The sequence below is a fragment of the Martes martes genome (assembly GCF_963455335.1).
Source record: "Martes martes genome assembly, chromosome: X".
Lineage (NCBI taxonomy): Eukaryota > Metazoa > Chordata > Mammalia > Carnivora > Mustelidae > Martes > Martes martes.
The window spans coordinates 4,388,234-4,406,315 of record NC_137897.1 but is presented as its reverse complement, the minus strand read 5'-3'; the positions used below and the strand labels follow the sequence as shown (position 1 = coordinate 4,406,315).

General features: G+C 47.2%; 1 protein-coding gene across 3 annotated transcripts in view; it reads right to left on the bottom strand.

Moving 5' to 3' along the window:
- Positions 1–17,827, bottom strand: part of STS (steroid sulfatase) — a 468,425-nt gene extending 450,598 nt beyond the window's left edge. For all 3 annotated transcript variants that reach the window (XM_080795177.1, XM_080795178.1, XM_080795176.1), the window contains exon 1: positions 17,558–17,827. The gene's annotated coding sequence lies outside the window, so the exon portion shown is untranslated. The remainder of the gene's footprint in view (positions 1–17,557) is intronic.
- Between the last annotated feature and the right edge of the window lie 255 nt (positions 17,828–18,082).

The window sequence follows — 18,082 nt, the reverse complement described above, 5'->3', positions numbered from 1 at the left end:
CAGACGCATTTCCTTGGGAAATAACCAGGGAGAGAAGGAGAAACCCGGAAGAGCGGCAAAAGAGAGGTTATGCGATTTCACGTGCAGGCTGACGAGAGGCACACATTCCGAGCAGGGGCACAGGGACACGCGGCACGCAGACCTTTCACGTGCTCACGCCTGAGTGACTGAGTTCTGGGTCTTTCTCGGACAATGATCATAGGGTCATGCCATAGAGCGATGTAAGTGGGTGAGTTTCAACATCCCGAGGGCAACATTCCTGTGCCGTGGGTTCCAAGGAATCGGAGGAAAGCTAGAAAAATGTGCCTCCGAGAACAGCTGCTCAGGCAGGGGATGGTAATGGGCTGGGGAAGAGGGCACTGAGCGTCTCTCTGGGGTGGTGACCATGTTCTTAAACCGACCACGGGAGCTCACGTGACTTGGTAATCTGGTAAAAACCACTGAATCGTACGAGTGGGTGAATTAAAATGCTATGGAAAACGTGCCACCACCCTGTAGGCACCCATTTCACCAACTAAAAGAAAAGTAAGAAGACAGAGTGCATTTGTTGAAACAAATACATCCATTTAGACGAGCGGTCGTCCTCATGGGCCCGGTGAACGGCATAAGAGTTGGATTTTGTCCGATTCTTACTCTCTTTCTGCGACGTGTGAATGTGCAGACACGAGTGCACATTGTCTCGATGTCTCTGGAGGTCTACAGCCCTGCGTCTCACCTGCTTTAGGAGACCTACTCTTGCAATGAGAATTTGGACATTGTTGCCCTACTAGCTTCGCCTACCTCTTACAACGGATGCTCCCACACACACAGTCTAATTTGCTCTTCACGGTGAGGAGGTGAAGGTGCAAAGGCTCTGCCCAGTGGACCTACAAGCTGAGCGGGCAGCTTCCTAGGACACCAGGAGGAGAGGAAGAAGCTGGGAGACGCATCCGTTTGGAAAGAGCTCCACCAGGGTCTCCTGCAGGCACCACAGCTCGGCCAGAGAACCAACATGGCTGGGAGAGGCCAAGGCCTCAGCAGAGGAGTCATCAAGGTGAGGACAGAAACAGAAAAGCAAAGTGTATGACGCACAGAGTAAATGACAGGACCGAGAAAGGAGGCAATGCTCCAGGCAAGTGGCTCAGGCCCACGTTCAGCAAAGTGTGCGGCTTCTGGGAGGCATTCTAACTCTGAGCATCCATGGACGGCGAGGGCATGGCTGTTTAAAGGGACTACAGAGGGAGGAGTCAAGATGGCGGAGAAGTAGCAGCTGAGACGACATCGGGTAGCAGGAGATCAGCTAGACAGCTTATCTAACCATTGTGAACACCTACAAATCCAACGGGAAATCGAAGAGAAGAAGAGCAACAATTCTAGAAACAGAAAATTAATCACTTTGGGAAAGGTAGGACCTGCGGAGAAGTGAATCCAAAGCGACGGGAAGATAGACCCCGGGGGGAGGGGCCGGCACCCGGCAAGCGGCGGAGAACAAAATCGGGACCTTTAAAAGTCGGCTCCACTGGGAGACATCGCTCCAGGAGCTAAACCGGGGGGAAACCCAGGCGGGGTCAGCATAACCCCAGGTCCCGCGGGGTCACGGAAGGACCGGGGGTGTCTGAGGGCCGCGGAGCTCGCAGGTATTGGAGCGGGGAAGCCGGCTACAGCGACAGAGCCGAGGACTGAGCGCTCAGCCCGGGGTTACCTTGTGCCGGTCGCAGGCTGGGTGGGCTCGGAGTGCGGCCAGAGGCCACGGAGACGAAAGCGACCGGGCGCTTTTCTCCAGGCTCCAGCAACTGACTGCTTTCCTTAAGGCGTGACCGCAAGCCAGGGAGGCGGGGAGGTTGGGCTCTTTTCTCTAAGGGCACACTGAGGAGCGGAACCCCAAACTCTCGGCTCCTCCCGAGACTGGGCGGCCGCCATCTTCATTCCCGTCCTCCGGACTCTACGGAAAGCGCTCAGGGAACAAAAGCTCCCAAAAGCGAACCCGAGCGGATGACTTAGCCCGGCCCCTGGCAAGGGCAGTGCAATTCCGCCTGCGGCAAAGACACTTGAGAATCACTACAACAGGCCCCTCCCCCAGAAGATCAACAAGAAACCCAGCCAAGACCAACTTCAGTCACCAAGAACAGCGGAATTCCAGAGGAGGAGAAAGGAAATCTTATCTGGACAAAATGACAAGGTGGAAAAACTCACCTCAAAAAAAAGAACAAGAGGCCGTACCGAAGGCTGGAGACCTAATCAATACGGACATTGGTAACATGACAGATCTAGAGTTCAGAATGACGATTCTCAAGGTTCTAGCCAGGCTCGAAAAAGGCATAGAAGATATTAGAGAAACCCTCTCCGGAGAGATAAAAGCCCTTTCTGGAGAAATAAAAGAACTAAAATCTAACCAAGTTGAAATCAAAAAAGCTATTAATGAGGTGCAATCAAAAATGGAAGCTCTCACTGCCAGGATAAATGAGGCAGAAGAAAGAATTAGTGACATAGAAGACCAAATGACAGAGAATAAAGAAGCTGAGCAAAAGAGAGACAAACAAATACTGGACCACGAGGGGAGAATTCGAGAGATAAGTGACACCATAAGACGACACAACATTAGAATAATTGGGATTCCAGAAGAAGAAGAAAGAGAGAGGGGAGCAGAAGGTATATTGGAGACAATTATTGGAGAGAATTTCCCTAATATGGCAAAGGGAACAAACATCAAAATCCAGGAGATGCTAAGAACGCCCCTCAAAATCAATAAAAATAGGTCCACACCTCGTCACCTGATAGTAATATTTACAAGTCTTAGCGACAAAGAGAAAATCATGAAAGCAGCCCGGGAAAAGAAGTCTGTAACATACAAGGGTAAAAACATTAGATTGGCAGTGGACCTATCCACAGAGACCTGGCAGGCCAGAAAGAACTGGCATGATATATTCAGAGCACTAAACGAGAAAAACATGCAGCCAAGAATACTATATCCGGCTAGGCTATCATTGAAAATAGAAGGAGAGATAAAGAGCTTCCGGGACAAACAAAAGCTGAAAGAATTTGCAAACACCAAACCAGCTCTACAGGAAATATTGAAAGGGGTCCTCTAAGCAAAGAGAGACCCTAAAAGTAGTAGATCGGAAAGGAACAGAGACAATATACAGTAACCGTCACCTTACGGGCAATACAATGGCACTAAATTCCTCTCAATAAATAACTCTCAATAAATAACTCTCAATAGTTACTCTGAATGTTAATGGGCTAAATGCCCCAACCAAAAGACACAGGGTATCAGAATGGATAAAAAAACAAAACCCATCAATATGCTGCCTAAAAGAAACTCATTTTAGACCCAAAGACACCTCCAGATTTAAAGTGAGGGGGTGGGAAACAATGTACCATGCTAATGGACATCAGAAGAAAGCTGGGGTGGCAATCCTTATATCAGATCAATTAGATTTTAAGCCAAAGACTCTAATAAGAGATGAGGAAGGACACTATATCATACTCAAAGGGTCTGTCCAACAAGAACATCTAACAATCTTAAATATCTATGCCCCTAACATGGGAGCAGCCAACTATATAAACCAACTAATAACAAAATCAAAGAAATACATCGACAGTAATACAATAATAGCAGGGGACTTTAACACTCCCCTCACTGAAACGGACAGATCATCTAAGCAAAAGATCAACAAGGAAATAAAGGCCTTAAATGACACACTGGACCAGATGGACATCACAGATCTATTCAGAACATTCCATCCCAAAGCAACAGAATATACATTCTTCTCTAGTGCACATGGAACATTCTCCAGAATAGACCACATCCTGGGTCATAAATCAGGTCTCAATCGGTACCAAAAGATTGAGATCATTCCCTGCATATTTTCAGACCACAATGCTCTGAAGCTCGAACTCAATCACAAGAGGAAATTTGGAAAGAACGCAAATACATGGAGACTAAACAGCATCCTTCTAAAAAATGAATGGGTCAACCAGGAAATTAAAGAAGAATTGAAAAAATTCATGGAAACAAATGATAATGAAAACACAACAGTTCAAAATCTGTGGGACACAACAAAGGCAGTCCTGAGAGGAAAATATATAGCGGTGCAAGCCTTTCTCAAGAAACAAGAAAGGTCTCAAATACACAACCTAACCCTACACCTAAAGGAGCTGGAGAGAGAACAACAAAGAAAGCCTAAACCCAGCAGGAGAAGAGAAATCATAAAGATCAGAGCAGAAATCAATGAAATAGAAACTAAAAAAACAATAGAACAAATCAACAAAACTAGGAGCTGGTTCTTTGAAAGAATTAATAAGATTGATAAGCCCCTGGCCAGACTTATCAAAAAGAAAAGAGAAAGGATGCAAATAAATAAAATCATGAATGAAAGAGGAGAGATCACAACCAACACCAAAGAAATACAAACAATTATAAGAACATACTATGAGCAACTCTACGCCAACAAATTTGACAACCTGGAAGAAATGGATACATTTCTAGAGACATATAAACTACCACAACTGAACCAGGAAGAAATAGAAAACCTGAACAGACCCATAACCAGTAAGGAGATTGAAACAGTCATCAAAAATCTCCAAACAAACAAAAGCCCAGGACCAGATGGCTTCCTAGGGGAATTCTACCAAACATTTAAAGAAGAATTAATTCCTATTCTCCTGAAACTGTTCCAAAAAATAGAAATGGAAGGAAAACTTCCAAACTCATTCTATGAGGCCAGCATCACCTTGATCCCAAAACCAGACAAGGATCCCACCAAAAAAGAGAATTACAGACCAATATCCTTGATGAACACAGATGCGAAAATTCTCACCAAAATACTGGCCAATAGGATCCAACAGTACATTAAAAGGATTATTCACCACGACCAAGTGGGATTTATTCCCGGGCTGCAAGGTTGGTTCAACATCTGCAAATCCATCAATGTGATACAATACATTAATAAAAGAAAGAGTAAGAACCATATGATACTCTCAATAGATGCTGAAAAAGCGTTTGACAAAGTGCAGCATCCCTTCCTGATTAAAACTCTTCAAAGTGTAGGGACAGAAGGCACATACCTCAATATTATCAAAGCCATCTATGAAAAACACACCGCAAATATGATTCTCAATGGAGAAAAACTGAAAGCTTTTCCCCTAAGGTCAGGAACACGGCAGGGATGTCGTTATCACCACTGCTGTTCAACACAGTACTAGAAGACCTAGCTTCAGCAATCAGACAACAAAAAGAAATTAAAGGCATCCAAAATGGCATAGAAGAAGTCAAACTATCACTCTTTGCAGATGATATGATACTATATGTGGAAAACCCAAAAGGCTCCACTCCAAAACTGCTAGAACTTATACAGGAATTCAGTAAAGTGTCAGGATATAAAGTCAATGCACAGAAATCAGTCGCATTTCTTTACACTAACAACAAGACAGAAGAAAGAGAAATTGAGGAGTCAGTCCCATTTACAATCGCACCCAAAACCGTAGGATACCTAGGAATAAATCTAACCAAAGAGGCAAAGAATCTATACTCAGAAAACTATAAAGTACTCATGAAAGAAACTGAGGAAGACACAAAGAAATGGAAAAATGTTCCATGCTCATGGATTGGAAGAACAAATATTGTGAAAATGTCTATTCTACCTAAAGCCATCTACGCTTTTAATGCAATCCCTATCAAAATCCCATCCATTTTTTTCAAAGAAATAGAACAAATAATCCTAAAATTTATATGGAACCAGAAAAGACCTCGAATAGGGAAAGGAATATTAAAAAAGAAAGCCAAAGTCGGTGGCATCACAATTCCAGACTTCAAGCTCTATTACAAAGCTGTCATCATCAAGACAGTATGGTACTAGCACAAAAACAGACATATAGACCAATGGAACAGAATAGAGAGCCCAGAAATAGACCCTCAACTCTATGGTCAACTACTCTTCGACAAAGCGGGAAGGAATGTCCAATGGAAAAAAGACAGTCTCTTCAACAAATGGTGCTGGGAAAATTGGACAGCCACATGCAGAAAAATGAAATTGGACTATTTCCTTACACCACATACGAAAATAGACTCAAAATGGATGAAGGACCTCAATGTGAGACAGGAATCTATCAAAATCCTTGAGGAGAACGCAGGCAGCAACCTCTTTGACCTCAACCGCAGCAACTTCTTCCTAGGAACATCGCCAAAGGCAACAGAAGCAAGGGCAAAAATGAACTATTGGGATTTCATCAAGGTCAAAAGCTTTTGCACAGCAAAGGAAACAGTTAACAAAACCAAAAGACAACTGACAGAATGGGAGAAGATATTTGCAAACGACATATCAGATAAAGGGCTAGTATCCAAAATCTATAAAGAGCTTAGCAAACTCAATACCCAAAGAACAAATAATCCAGTCAAGAAATGGGCAGAGGACATGAACAGACATTTCTGCAAAGAAGACATCCAGATGGGCAAAAGACACATGAAAAAGTGCTCCACATCACTCAGCATCAGGGAAATACAAATCAAAACCACCATGAGATACCACCTCACACCAGCCAGAATGGCTAAAATTAACAAGTCAAGAAATGACAGATGCTGGCGAGGATGCGGAGAGAGGGGAACCCTCCTACACTGCTGGTGGGAATGCAAGCTGGTGCAACCACTCTGGAAAACAGTGTGGAGGTTCCTCAAAAAACTGAAACTAGAGCTACCCTATGACCCAGCAATTGCACTCCTGGGTATATATCCTAAAGATACAAACGTGGTGCTTCGAAGGGGCATGTGCACCCGAATGTTTATAGCAGCAATGTCCACAATAGCCAAACTGTGGAAAGAGCCTAGATGTCCATCAACAGATGAATGGATAAAGAAGAAGTGGTATATATACACAATGGAATACTATGCAGCCATCAAAAGACATGACATCTTGCCATTTGCGACGATGTGGATGGAACTAGAGGGTATCATGCTTAGCGAAATAAGTCAATTGGAGAAAGACAACTGTCATATGATCTCTTTGATATGAGGAAGTGGAGATGCAATGTGGGGGGGTTGGGGGGAGGTAGGAAAAGAAAAAATGAAAAGATGGCATTGGGAGGGAGACAAACCATAAAAGAGTCAATCTCAAAAAACAGACTGAGGGTTGCCGGGGGGAGGGGGGACGGGAGAGGGTGGTGGGGAAATGGACATTGGGGAGGGTATGTGCTATGATGAGTGTTGTGAAATGTGTAAACCTGGCGATTCACAGACCTGTACCCCTGGGGATAAAAATACATTATATGTTTATTAAAATAAAAAAATTAAAAAGAAAAAAAAAGAAAAAAAGAAAGGGAGTACAGACATCTGGGGGCAGGCGGGTGCTGTTCATCACCCCTCTTCCAAAGACGGGCACCCAATGCTCTCACAGTTTGTGGAAAGCCCAAAGTCATGTTTTTTTAAATTTTTAATTATTTTTATTAACATATAATGTATGATTAGCCCCAGGGGTACAGGTCCGTGAATCGTCAGGCTCACACACTTTACAGCACTCACCATGGCACATACCTTCCCCAATGTCCATACCCCAGCCACCCCAAAGTCACGGGTTTTAGGGAGATGGCCAAAGAAAGAAGAACATCTTCCAGATGATAACCTGGTCATGGTAGAAGTTTTTTAATCAACGCGCATTTTTATTATCAAAAGGCTGTCGGAAGTGTCCATTCTTCCCGGTTGAATTTACTTAAGTTTGATTCTTCCTATATCATGCACGGAAAAGGGACAGAGAGCTCTGTTTCTGAACACGCTTTTTACGAGTGCTGCAATGACCCGTCAGCTTCGGCTTCCAACCACCCCGAGAGAAATCCCAGTCCAGGACCTCTGTTCTTGTAACACGCCGGGAACAGGCAGCGGTACGGATCCCTGCCAGAAACGAGATGTGCTGCCCGTGTGAGATGATGGTGCCTGTGAGCACATGACAAAGCGTGTGCCGTAGGGAAAACCCTCTCGGGGGAGGATCCCTGCACGAGGACGCTACAGGCCTGTTTAAAAAAAAGGGGGGGGGATCCTAATTCTACGAATATAGCTAATAACGGTTGGCCACACCGCAAGGGATCACAATGTGATTCCAAGTATCCTTAACATTCAGTGATCACAGATCAAAATTACGTTCACCCCCCACCTTCCGTCAGCCCTTGAACCAAGTCGAAATAATTACACTGCACGTGTTATTTTACACACAAGGTTCACTCGGTCTAAAAGATGCAAATGTGAAACGCACGACTTAAATGAGTATCGCAGGACTAGCGTCTCCGCTGGAAAACCCTGCATGGCAGGTACGGTCGAGGGCAGCTGGGACCGTGGGGACTTTGTGTACTTCTTTACAGAAGGCCCCAGGAGTCACCAGTATTGATGCCCACAGTGGATCCCATCAGATTTATAATTAGGTTCCCGTGGACGTGCCGCATACCGCACTGTACCGGGAGCTGTTTCATGGCCTAATTACTGGCTGGGCAGTGGCCAGGAGCACTATTTGCTGAGGATAATTTGTAATTAGTCACTCAGCCACTTCTCGGCTATTATGTCTAATAAAATCCCTCATATCCTCATTTGTCAGCTGGATGCAGCTGTATCAAGGCGAGGAGACGGGCGTCAGAGTGGGATGTCAATGAGGACAGTGAGCCGAAACCTAACGGCCCCGAGGAACGGGGAGCTTGAATATTCTTACGGCGACGGTGCACTGGTTCTGTCCCCAAAGGCGGGGGTGACACACCGCGGGGGGAGGGGTGTGACATCCGAAGAAAGGTGACCCAGCTTGGAGAACTGGCAGGAGGGCAGTGGGTCGCGGCTGGACCCTGTTGGCTCCTGGTCCCATGGCTGATTCGACTTTCCTACTCACCATCATGGAAACGCAGCACCGTCCCGGAAGGCCAGCCCGCCGCGGGACTGGGCACGGCCCTCATGGATTTTTAAGCCTGGGAAGGGAGCTACCCGAAGGTGGTCCCAACGGTGGCCGCCGTGGCATGGGTCTGGATGGCCCACCTGGACCCCCGGGCCTGCGCGAGGCTGCTGCGTCCCTTCACGAGCTAGGAAGCGTGCGGTCCTGCCCATCCGTGCCCGTTTCCTGGAACTCCCAGTCCCATTCATGACGCCTTGGCTCCTGCCCTCTAATAAGCCGCAGGGCAGACAGAAACAAGTCCTAGCAGTGCTCGTAATAAATGCTGAGGGTTTGCCAGTGGCCCGTTCACAGCGGAACACAAGCCTCCTCAACACAAGTTCAGACAGGAGACACTGTAATTCTGCCTCCTGGGGCTGCTCAGCACAACAGATGAGGTTCTCTGAGAGGAGGACCTGACACGGAACAGCTACGAAAAGCTGCGGTGGCCACCGGCACGGGGATAGCTCAGAGGCACGCAGACCCACCATGGGACCCGCCGATTCTGCTTCCGAGTGGACACCTCTGGCCACTGAAAGTGGGATCAGAAAAGGGCATCTGCACACCCACGTGCAAACAGCACTATGCACAGCAGCCAAAAGCTGCAAACCATCCAACGGTCTGTGCACAGATCAGTGCAGAGACTTAATACAATGTATCCAGACAAGACTATGATTCAGCCATCAAGTGCAACAAAATATCATACGCTCCAGCACAGATGCACCTCGAACACAAGGTGCATGCTCCCGGAGAAGCCAGTCACAAAAGCTCACATAGCAGGTGACTCGGTTTCTGCCGAATGTCCAGAATTTCCAAACGCACAGAGACGGAAGCGACACCTGTGGTCACCAAGGGCCGAGGGGAGCGGGGATGGGGTTTGGGGGAATGACTTACAAAGTACCAGAACCAGATAGGCAGCGACTGAATACACGAAATGTCCCTGAGTTCCACTATTTACCATGGTTAATTGTACGTTATGTGAATTTCACCCCAATAAAAAAAACCCTTGAAGATGTATTGAAGCTGAAGCTTATTTAAAAGTAAAACCAGGGGCGCCTGGGTGGCTCAGTGGGTTAAAGCCTCTGCCTTCGGCTCAGGTCATGATCCCAGGGTTCTGGGATCGAGCCCCGCGTGGGGCTCTCTGCTCAGTGATGAGCCTGATTCCCTTCCTCTCTCTCTGCCTGCTTGTGATCTCTGTCTGTCAAATAAATTTTTTAAAAAATTAAAAAAAAAAAGAAGAAAGAAAAACCATACCCACCCTGCCTTCTGCTACCAATACTGATCTCATGAATTTACATCCTCAAATTGAGACGTGCACAAGGGCTGAACCCCTAGTGTGAGTGGAGGTAGGGTTCTAGGCTACAGCAGGTGGGGTTGGGAGACCCCCTCCCCCTCCCTGGCTGAGGGACATGAGCCTATGTTGCAGTGGACATTCAGGACAAGGACCGATGGAGGGGTGACACCGGGGTAGGGGGTGTTCACATAAGAATTCCTAATCAGTGAGAAAGTCCGTCCTAGTACATGGCCCCGTGAGATGGTACATAAGCTCCCGGGCTAACCAGGGCGGTGCAGGCCGGATGCTGGGGGGGGGGGGTCCCCTGCACGAAGGGAGAGCCAGGGGGAGTCCCCGGAAACCTCATCAAGCCTGCCCCACAGAAGGGTGCTACCTGATCACTGCACCTTTCCAGAGGGCCCGCCAGTCCCCAGGCATGTCTCCTGAGCAGGATGGGGACAGCTCTGGGATGGGCAAGAACAGATGCTGGCCTTACACCGTGGAAGAACCCACCATGTATCAGGCCCCCCATCCTTTCATTATCAGCAAATGAAAATAAATGGTGTTAACATGAGCTAATGACCACCAGTACTGACAACCTTGGCACAGACGACTCCAAATGTGTGCTGGTAACTAGCTCATTTGGTTCCTGGAACACACGTTTTTCTACATGTTATTTAGGCCTCCAGCTCCACGCCACCCCCCTTCCCCGTTGAGGACAGAATTCTAAGATAGCCTCTGCTTTCGGCCCCTGGTACCCACACCTTTGTGAGACCTTCTCCTCTTGACAGTGAGGGGACCCGTGATGTCCTCCTAACACAGGATATGACAAAAGCAAGGGGATGTTGCCTGTGTGATGGAGGCCCCTGACTGGCTGACTCTATGCTAACCAAAAGGGACTTTATCGTGGGTGGGGCTGGCCTAATCAGACGAGTTGCTGAAAGCAGATTCCAAAAAAAAAGAGACCTTTTCCGGCAGGCCTTAATGAAACTCTCATGGTATGAAATGCCCACAGGGACCAACCGTCCCTGGGAGCTAAGGGCTTCAGTCCTATAATCACAAGGAACTAGATTGGCCAACGCCCTGAGTGAGGGGCTTGGAGGACGATCCCAAGGTCCAGCCAACGCAATCCCAGGCAAAGCTTTGATGCAGCCTTGTAAGACCCTGAGCAGAGGACCGAAGTAAGCCACGTCCACACACCTCACCTACAGCGGATACTGTGACATAATCGGGGGGCAGTATTGCGAGCCATGACATTTGTGGGAATTTGCTGGGCAGCAATGGAAATTAACCACGACAGTAATTCATGTCCAAACATACACAAAATAGTGATAACACGACAGAATTTAACCAGGGTGCAATACCAACTGTGCTCAGATCCAGTGGTCAGCCTCCATCGGCAGCCAGAAACGGCAGCTACGGCTCACGTCAATCAGTCTTACAAAATCCAGCCCGGAATCTCGCAGCTTTTCCTCTGATTCTGTGACCTTCCCGCACATGGAACTAGAAAATCCCTTTCTATCCATAAAATAGAAGAGAATTCTGCCATAAAGTTGAATGAAGTCCTGAGACCTGTCACCGTATGGATGAACCCCAAAAATGCGATGCGGTGGGGGAAAAGGCAGTCACAAAAGACCACACAGTGTAGGACTTCGTTTACAGGAAATGTCCTTGATAAGCAAATATACAGACGTCTGTGGTTAGCAAGCCCTGCGGGCAGAGGGAATGGGGGTTTGGGGGAATGTCGTAGAAAGTTCTAGAACTGGAATGAAGTAAATGCCTCTGAACTACGTCCTTACAACGGCTATTTGTATGCTATGTGAATTTCACCCCAATTAAAAAACAAAACATTAAAAAGAGATACCAAAGCTGAAGTTTATTTATGAGTGGGGCGGCCATGAGTTTGTAACTTGCAACCTAAGGCCTCCTGAGTCACGCACCCAGCTCTAGACACCTGCTATTATAACCTCCTGGATGACTGAACTTGTCACTTGGACTAATTTGCAACCCGAAGGCCCAGCAATCCACTGCATGGTGCTGTCTGTCGTGAGTCGGCCTCGTGACATGGGAATTATTTGATACGGCCCAGGACGTCCAGGAAGCAGATGGCTTCTGACACCCCATGGATGAGTCCTGCGTGTGGTGTGTGACAAAACGGTGGGGGCAGAAAGTCTCTTGACGACCCTGACGCATCTATAGAACATGGGGACTCCTGGGTTCTCAGTGGGTGAAGTGTCTCCCTTCAGCTCAGGTCATGATCCCAGGGTCCTGGGATCAGGTCACACATCGGGCTTCCTGCTCAGCGAGGAGCCTGCTTCTCCTTCTCCCTTGGCCTCTCCCCCCGTCTTCTGCTCTCTCTTTCACGCTCACTCTCTTTCTCTTTCTCTTTCAAATAAATAAATGGGTCTGTTTTTCACACCTGTAAAAGAGGGCTCATCAGCCAGTACAGACATGTCTAGAGACACCCTCACCCAATTGAGAGGGTGCTATTGGCATCTCCTGGACAGAGTCCAAGGTTGCAGCTGAACATCCCACAACGTGCAAAACCCACCCATAACACAGAATTGTCCAGCCCAAATATGGACGGTGCCCAGCCTGAGAAAGCCTGATCTAGACGTCCACGGGCTCACCAAACTGCACCGACTTCCTCACTAACTGAAAACGGACTTGGGATTTGTGCTTAACAGAATCAAACGTCTGGCCTTTCAAAAGTCAAGACACACTGCTGAGGGAGTCTGCCAGCCTTGGGATCCCAGGTGGGGCCATGAGGATCCTCGCTAGGTCTGAGTAAGCAGTCTTTGCTCCTAGGTATGCGGCTTGGGGAGAAGGGTCAGAAGCTGCTTCTCATTGGGCATGCCGACCAAAGGACACAGAAGGTCGGCCCCACTTTTCCAGCTGAATATAGGTTTCTGACTATTCCCACCTTATCAGAAAGCCTGCAGAGTTTACAAAAAATCATGAGGTTTGAAGTAGTAGACAGCACGCCTGAAGGGATGCTCTAAATGGGGAAAAAAAGAAAAAACCACCTGGTACGACCATCGTTAGACGGTTCAAAGTCAGCGCAAGCTCAAAACGAACCGTTCCCTGCTTACGATGACAAACCCAGCCCCACAGTCTCGAAATGCAAACTTTGGGGGCCAACTGTGTTTCAGAATTCAAAAAAAATTTTTTTGTTGTTCTTTTAGGAGGTAATTTAAAAAATTTTTTAAATCAATTTATGAAAACCATGCAGAGACGGCTGCAAAACTGAGCTGCCCCCAGGACAGTCTTTGACACTCCTAAGGAGCACGGCTGTTTTCTATACAACTGTACTCATTGTATTATATATCTCTTAACCATTCCAAGAAACAGATACTTACAACTTCTTGAGGTGGCAGATGTTAAGGATACTTCCCGTGGTGATCACTTTGCAATATGTATCAAGTCCTCATGATATGTATCAAATCAAGTGTATATATGTGTGTGTGTGTATATATGTATACATATACATGTGCATGTATATATACATATATACACATATACATATATGTATATACATATATGTATATGTATACATATATGTATATGTGTATATATGTATATATACATGCACATGTATATATACATATATATACATATACATATACGTATATGTATATGCATACATACACACATATATTTATATCAAATCATTATATATAAATATACATATTTCTAAACTGATGAGACATATATATATACAGATATACACATATTTTCTAAGCTGATGAGATATTGGAGGTCAATTATAAGTCAGTAAAACTTGGACACATCTGTACAACTCTATTCCAGTTTTATTGACTGTCAGATATCTATGCCGGTTTTACTGACCTATAATTGATAAAATGACACATTAAGTGTGAGGCACACAATGTAATGACGTACACATCGCCGAAGGACTGTCTCGGTACGTACCACACAGACACACATGAACGGAAGAACACCACGGCGGGTCAGTCATGCGCCCTGTAAACACCCCAGGACAAAGTTATGCACTGCAGCCTGTCATCACTCAGAGGAATAGTTCTGCAGCAAAACAGAATGACTGTTTGCATTCCGTGGGATGAATAAACAGTGTTCAGCTTTATCGCTTTATATACTGCTGATGCAGAACTGCCCAAAATAAGCCACCCCAAAAATTGTGTTTTCCAATCCTTTTTTTTCCTTTGTTCCTGTTGGTTATGAACAAAGAGCTGCAGATCTCTAATGCAGAAGGGAGCACTTGGAAAGGAGTCTTGGGGTGCCTGGGTGGCTCAGTGGGTTAAGCGTCTGACTTTAGTACAGGTCATGGTCCTGGGGTCCTGGGATCAAGCCCCGCATCGGCCTCCCGGTTCAGCGTGGAGTCTGCTCCTCCCTCTGCCCCTCCCCAACTCGTATGCTGTGTCTCTCTCAAATCAATAAATAAAATCTTTAAAAAAAAAAAAGGAATTAAAAAAAAAGGAAAAGAGTCAAGACGCCAGACAGCGAGGAAGCCTGTCCATGCTGCAAAGGATGCGGGCTAAGCCACCTGACCTTGTGTAAGCTTGTACTTCCCTTGCGATGGGGGGGCAATCAGGGACACAGGAAACCCGTGCCCAAGAGTGACCCAGGTCAGACCAGCTGCGACAACCTCCAGCACCACCAACGAGCTTCCTGGAAGCCTGGCAAACAGCTGAGAAGAGGTGACGAGGCTGATCTCCACGCCAACTCGGCGACTCTACCCGGGGGAGCGGCTTCTCCTCCCCAGGCAACACTTGGAACGTCTGCAGACAGTTGTGCAGGCGGCTGTGTGCTGGGGCATCTACTGGGTAAAGTGTCCACATCCCGCAAACTCAGGTCGGTCCCTACAGCAACGAAGCTTCCAGTGCTGGGGCAGACAAATCACTTGTCACCGAGGACATCCCAAGGCTGCGTCCGTCTCCGGGTGAGACCTCCCCCGGTCCTGGAACCGCTCCGAGGAACCCCCGACCCCCTCCGTCTCACTTCCGTGCTTCCTATGAGTGGAAAGTCAAAGGCGCTACAGTGAATTTGCCTGGTGTGAGCCTCTGCCCTGTACCTCCTCCTCCTCCTCATCGTAAACACTTAATTATTATTGACATTGGCACCTGCACTATTTTCACGGAGTGTCTGCCTGGAGGGAAGACGGGTCTTGTGTTTCGTCACCGCAGAATCGTTCATTACCTGACTCCCAAGGGTGCTAGGTAAGGGCTTGTTGACTCAGCGACCAAGTTTTACAGGGTTCATTTCCAAAGAAGGCAGGAATTTAAATGAGAGGACAAGATACAAACAAAATAGTCAACCTGGAGAGTGGTCTGGAGAACACAGTCTTTGCACGTGTACCTGCAAACTTTGAATGTTTACTTTAATCAGCCCTTTAAGGAACGCCTGACATTCACTGCTCGGTTTTAAGTGCAAATGGAAGGAGCCCTTGTATCTTCGTTTTGTTTTGTTTTCGGCATGCACGGAAAGCCCTTACATTCCTGGATCGCGACATCATCAGCTGTTAGGTTATAATCTCGTTATAAATGAAAACGGGGCAGTTTCGCAGTTGGCCAATATTAATGGCACGGCAGACCCCAATTCATGGGGACGACCTGTCAGGTACCCTCACGTATCGGCTGAGACACAGAGCGCCTATCGTAAACGACCATAAAACAGGATCATCGCTCCGCTGGAGTTTCACCGTTTTTAGCGACATCATCCCCAAACACAATTCTTTTTATCATCCCTCCAACTCGGTCCTCAAGGGTCAGCTCAGAGGAGGGAATCCATGCACAGGTGAAAGATGGACGTCCAGGGGCACCGTCGGCTGAACATCCCACTCTCGGTTTCGGCTCAGGTCATGGGATGGAGTCCGGGGTCGGGCTCCGTGCACACCAGGGAGTCTGCTGGAGACTCTAGCCTTCTGTTCCTCCCCACCTTCTCCCTCTCTCCCTCTCAAATAAATAAATCTTAAAAGAAAAAATGTGGATACCCAGATAAGAAGCAAGCAAGCACTTGACATCTTAATTAACTAGGATCGTTCACTTGAAGGATAGCGAGATAGCACGATAGATAGCACCGAGGGTTCGTGTGGGAGGGATTATTCACATGCCTTAGCATCTCTCTTTGCAAAACCAACCAACCAGCCAACCACCCATTTGGCAGGCTCATGATTGCTACATTATGTATGCCACGCATGACAAAGGTCACAGTCTCCCGGATGCTTATCTCCTGGAAGCGATACACATTTTCAGAACAAAGAGTGGTCCATTTCTGAGCCGGGGAACAGTCCTGGCTTAACCCTGCCCCTTTGGGAAGACAGCCTCCACAGCCCAACCCAGTGTCCAACACTACAGGGAGCAACCCCAGCGTGGCCGGCCGAGCCACATATCTGCCAACTGGGAGGATCACGCGTGTTCTGGTTCAGGGGTTCCTGACAGATCTTGGATCTGTACGCTTAAAGTGAAAAATAAATATTTCCAAAAAAGTTATTTTGTTCAAGGTTTTATTTCTTCATTTGGTGGAGAGCGAGCGAGTGCAGCAGAGGGAGAGGGAGAAGCAGACTTCATGCCCCCCCTCCCCACCCCGTGGCAGGGAGCCCGAGGAGAGACCCGATCCCAGGATCCTGGGATCAGGGCCTAAACTGAAGGCAGACGCTTAACCGACCGAGCCACCCAGGCATCCCCAGATATCTCAAGAAAATTTCAAAAAGTTAAGAAAAGAGAACTGCCAGAAATTCTGTCTCAAATTTACTCCTTAGGAAAAGCATGAGTCGGTAGCTTAGGATAATAGCACCATTTCCTGGCGTACGCTTGATGCAGAAACTTGTGTGTTCATTCTGTCTAACTGGGAAGCACTGCTCCTCGTATTTCGATACACAAAGTTAATTCAATTTCCCTTCTAAGTAAACTATAGCACAAAACGCATCTCTGTATTTGCTCATTTCCTCTTGGGTTTCTTGCCTCTGGGCTCTCCCTTGTTCTTTGCATGCAGCGTGTGTTTTCCAACTACCACTTTAATCCAGAATGAAAGAAAGACTGGCAATCGCTTTCTTCCCCCGAAAAAGACCTCCCTGTTTCAGGGCAAAGGAACCAATGAAAACAGAGTAATTTCTTCTAGGTGGTTCTACAGGGTTTCGTTTGTTTGCTTGTTTGTTTTTAAATGTCACGCAACAGGTAGCAAGGTCCACAGTTTCATTATTCCCCCAGAAGATGCCTGAAAATGCTGTCTCCCGCAGCTAAGACGTAGCTCGATAAAACTTCTTGAATTAACTCTCTCCCCGCAAGCTGTTCCAGTGTTGCAGAACGAGGCAGCAAAAGAAACTCTGGGATTTCGTTTGAACCAGGAACACCAGACTGACTATTCCCCGGTCGCCGGCGGCTGAACACTTATCTCAACATCAGAGTAGCAACGACAAAAACTTAACCCAACTCACCAGTTCCTACGGGGCTTTCCGCCAGGGTGTTCGCCAGGAGACTCAGACAGGATACCCTCCCTCCAGGGATCTCACACAGCTTTTCAAGGAAGCATGCTGGACAGCACCCAGCCCAAAGCTCCCGGGGCGTGAATAATGATGAGACGGCCCAGCAAGCTCCCACAGTCCCTCCTCGGCCACGGAGTCATCACGGGCTGATTGACGAATCCATCATAAAAAAGTTATTTAAGTGATTGGATGCGTCCCCTTGGTCCTTCCTCACGCCCTGCATGGTTGACTTCTAAATCAGAGGGAACATGCACTTCCTGAACTGAGCACGGTAATCACAAGGTCGCTATCCGTCCTCGCGAGACGGGTGTCAGATTCCAGGGCTTCACTGCGACCTTTGCTCACCTGTCAGTGTGCTCAGTGGGGTGGGGAAAAATTAAAAAAAAAAAAACAAAACACACAAAAAAACTACAAACACTGGACATGCACTGAGCATTCGCTGTGCATGCTGAAATGTCCACGTCAGTGTGCACAGAA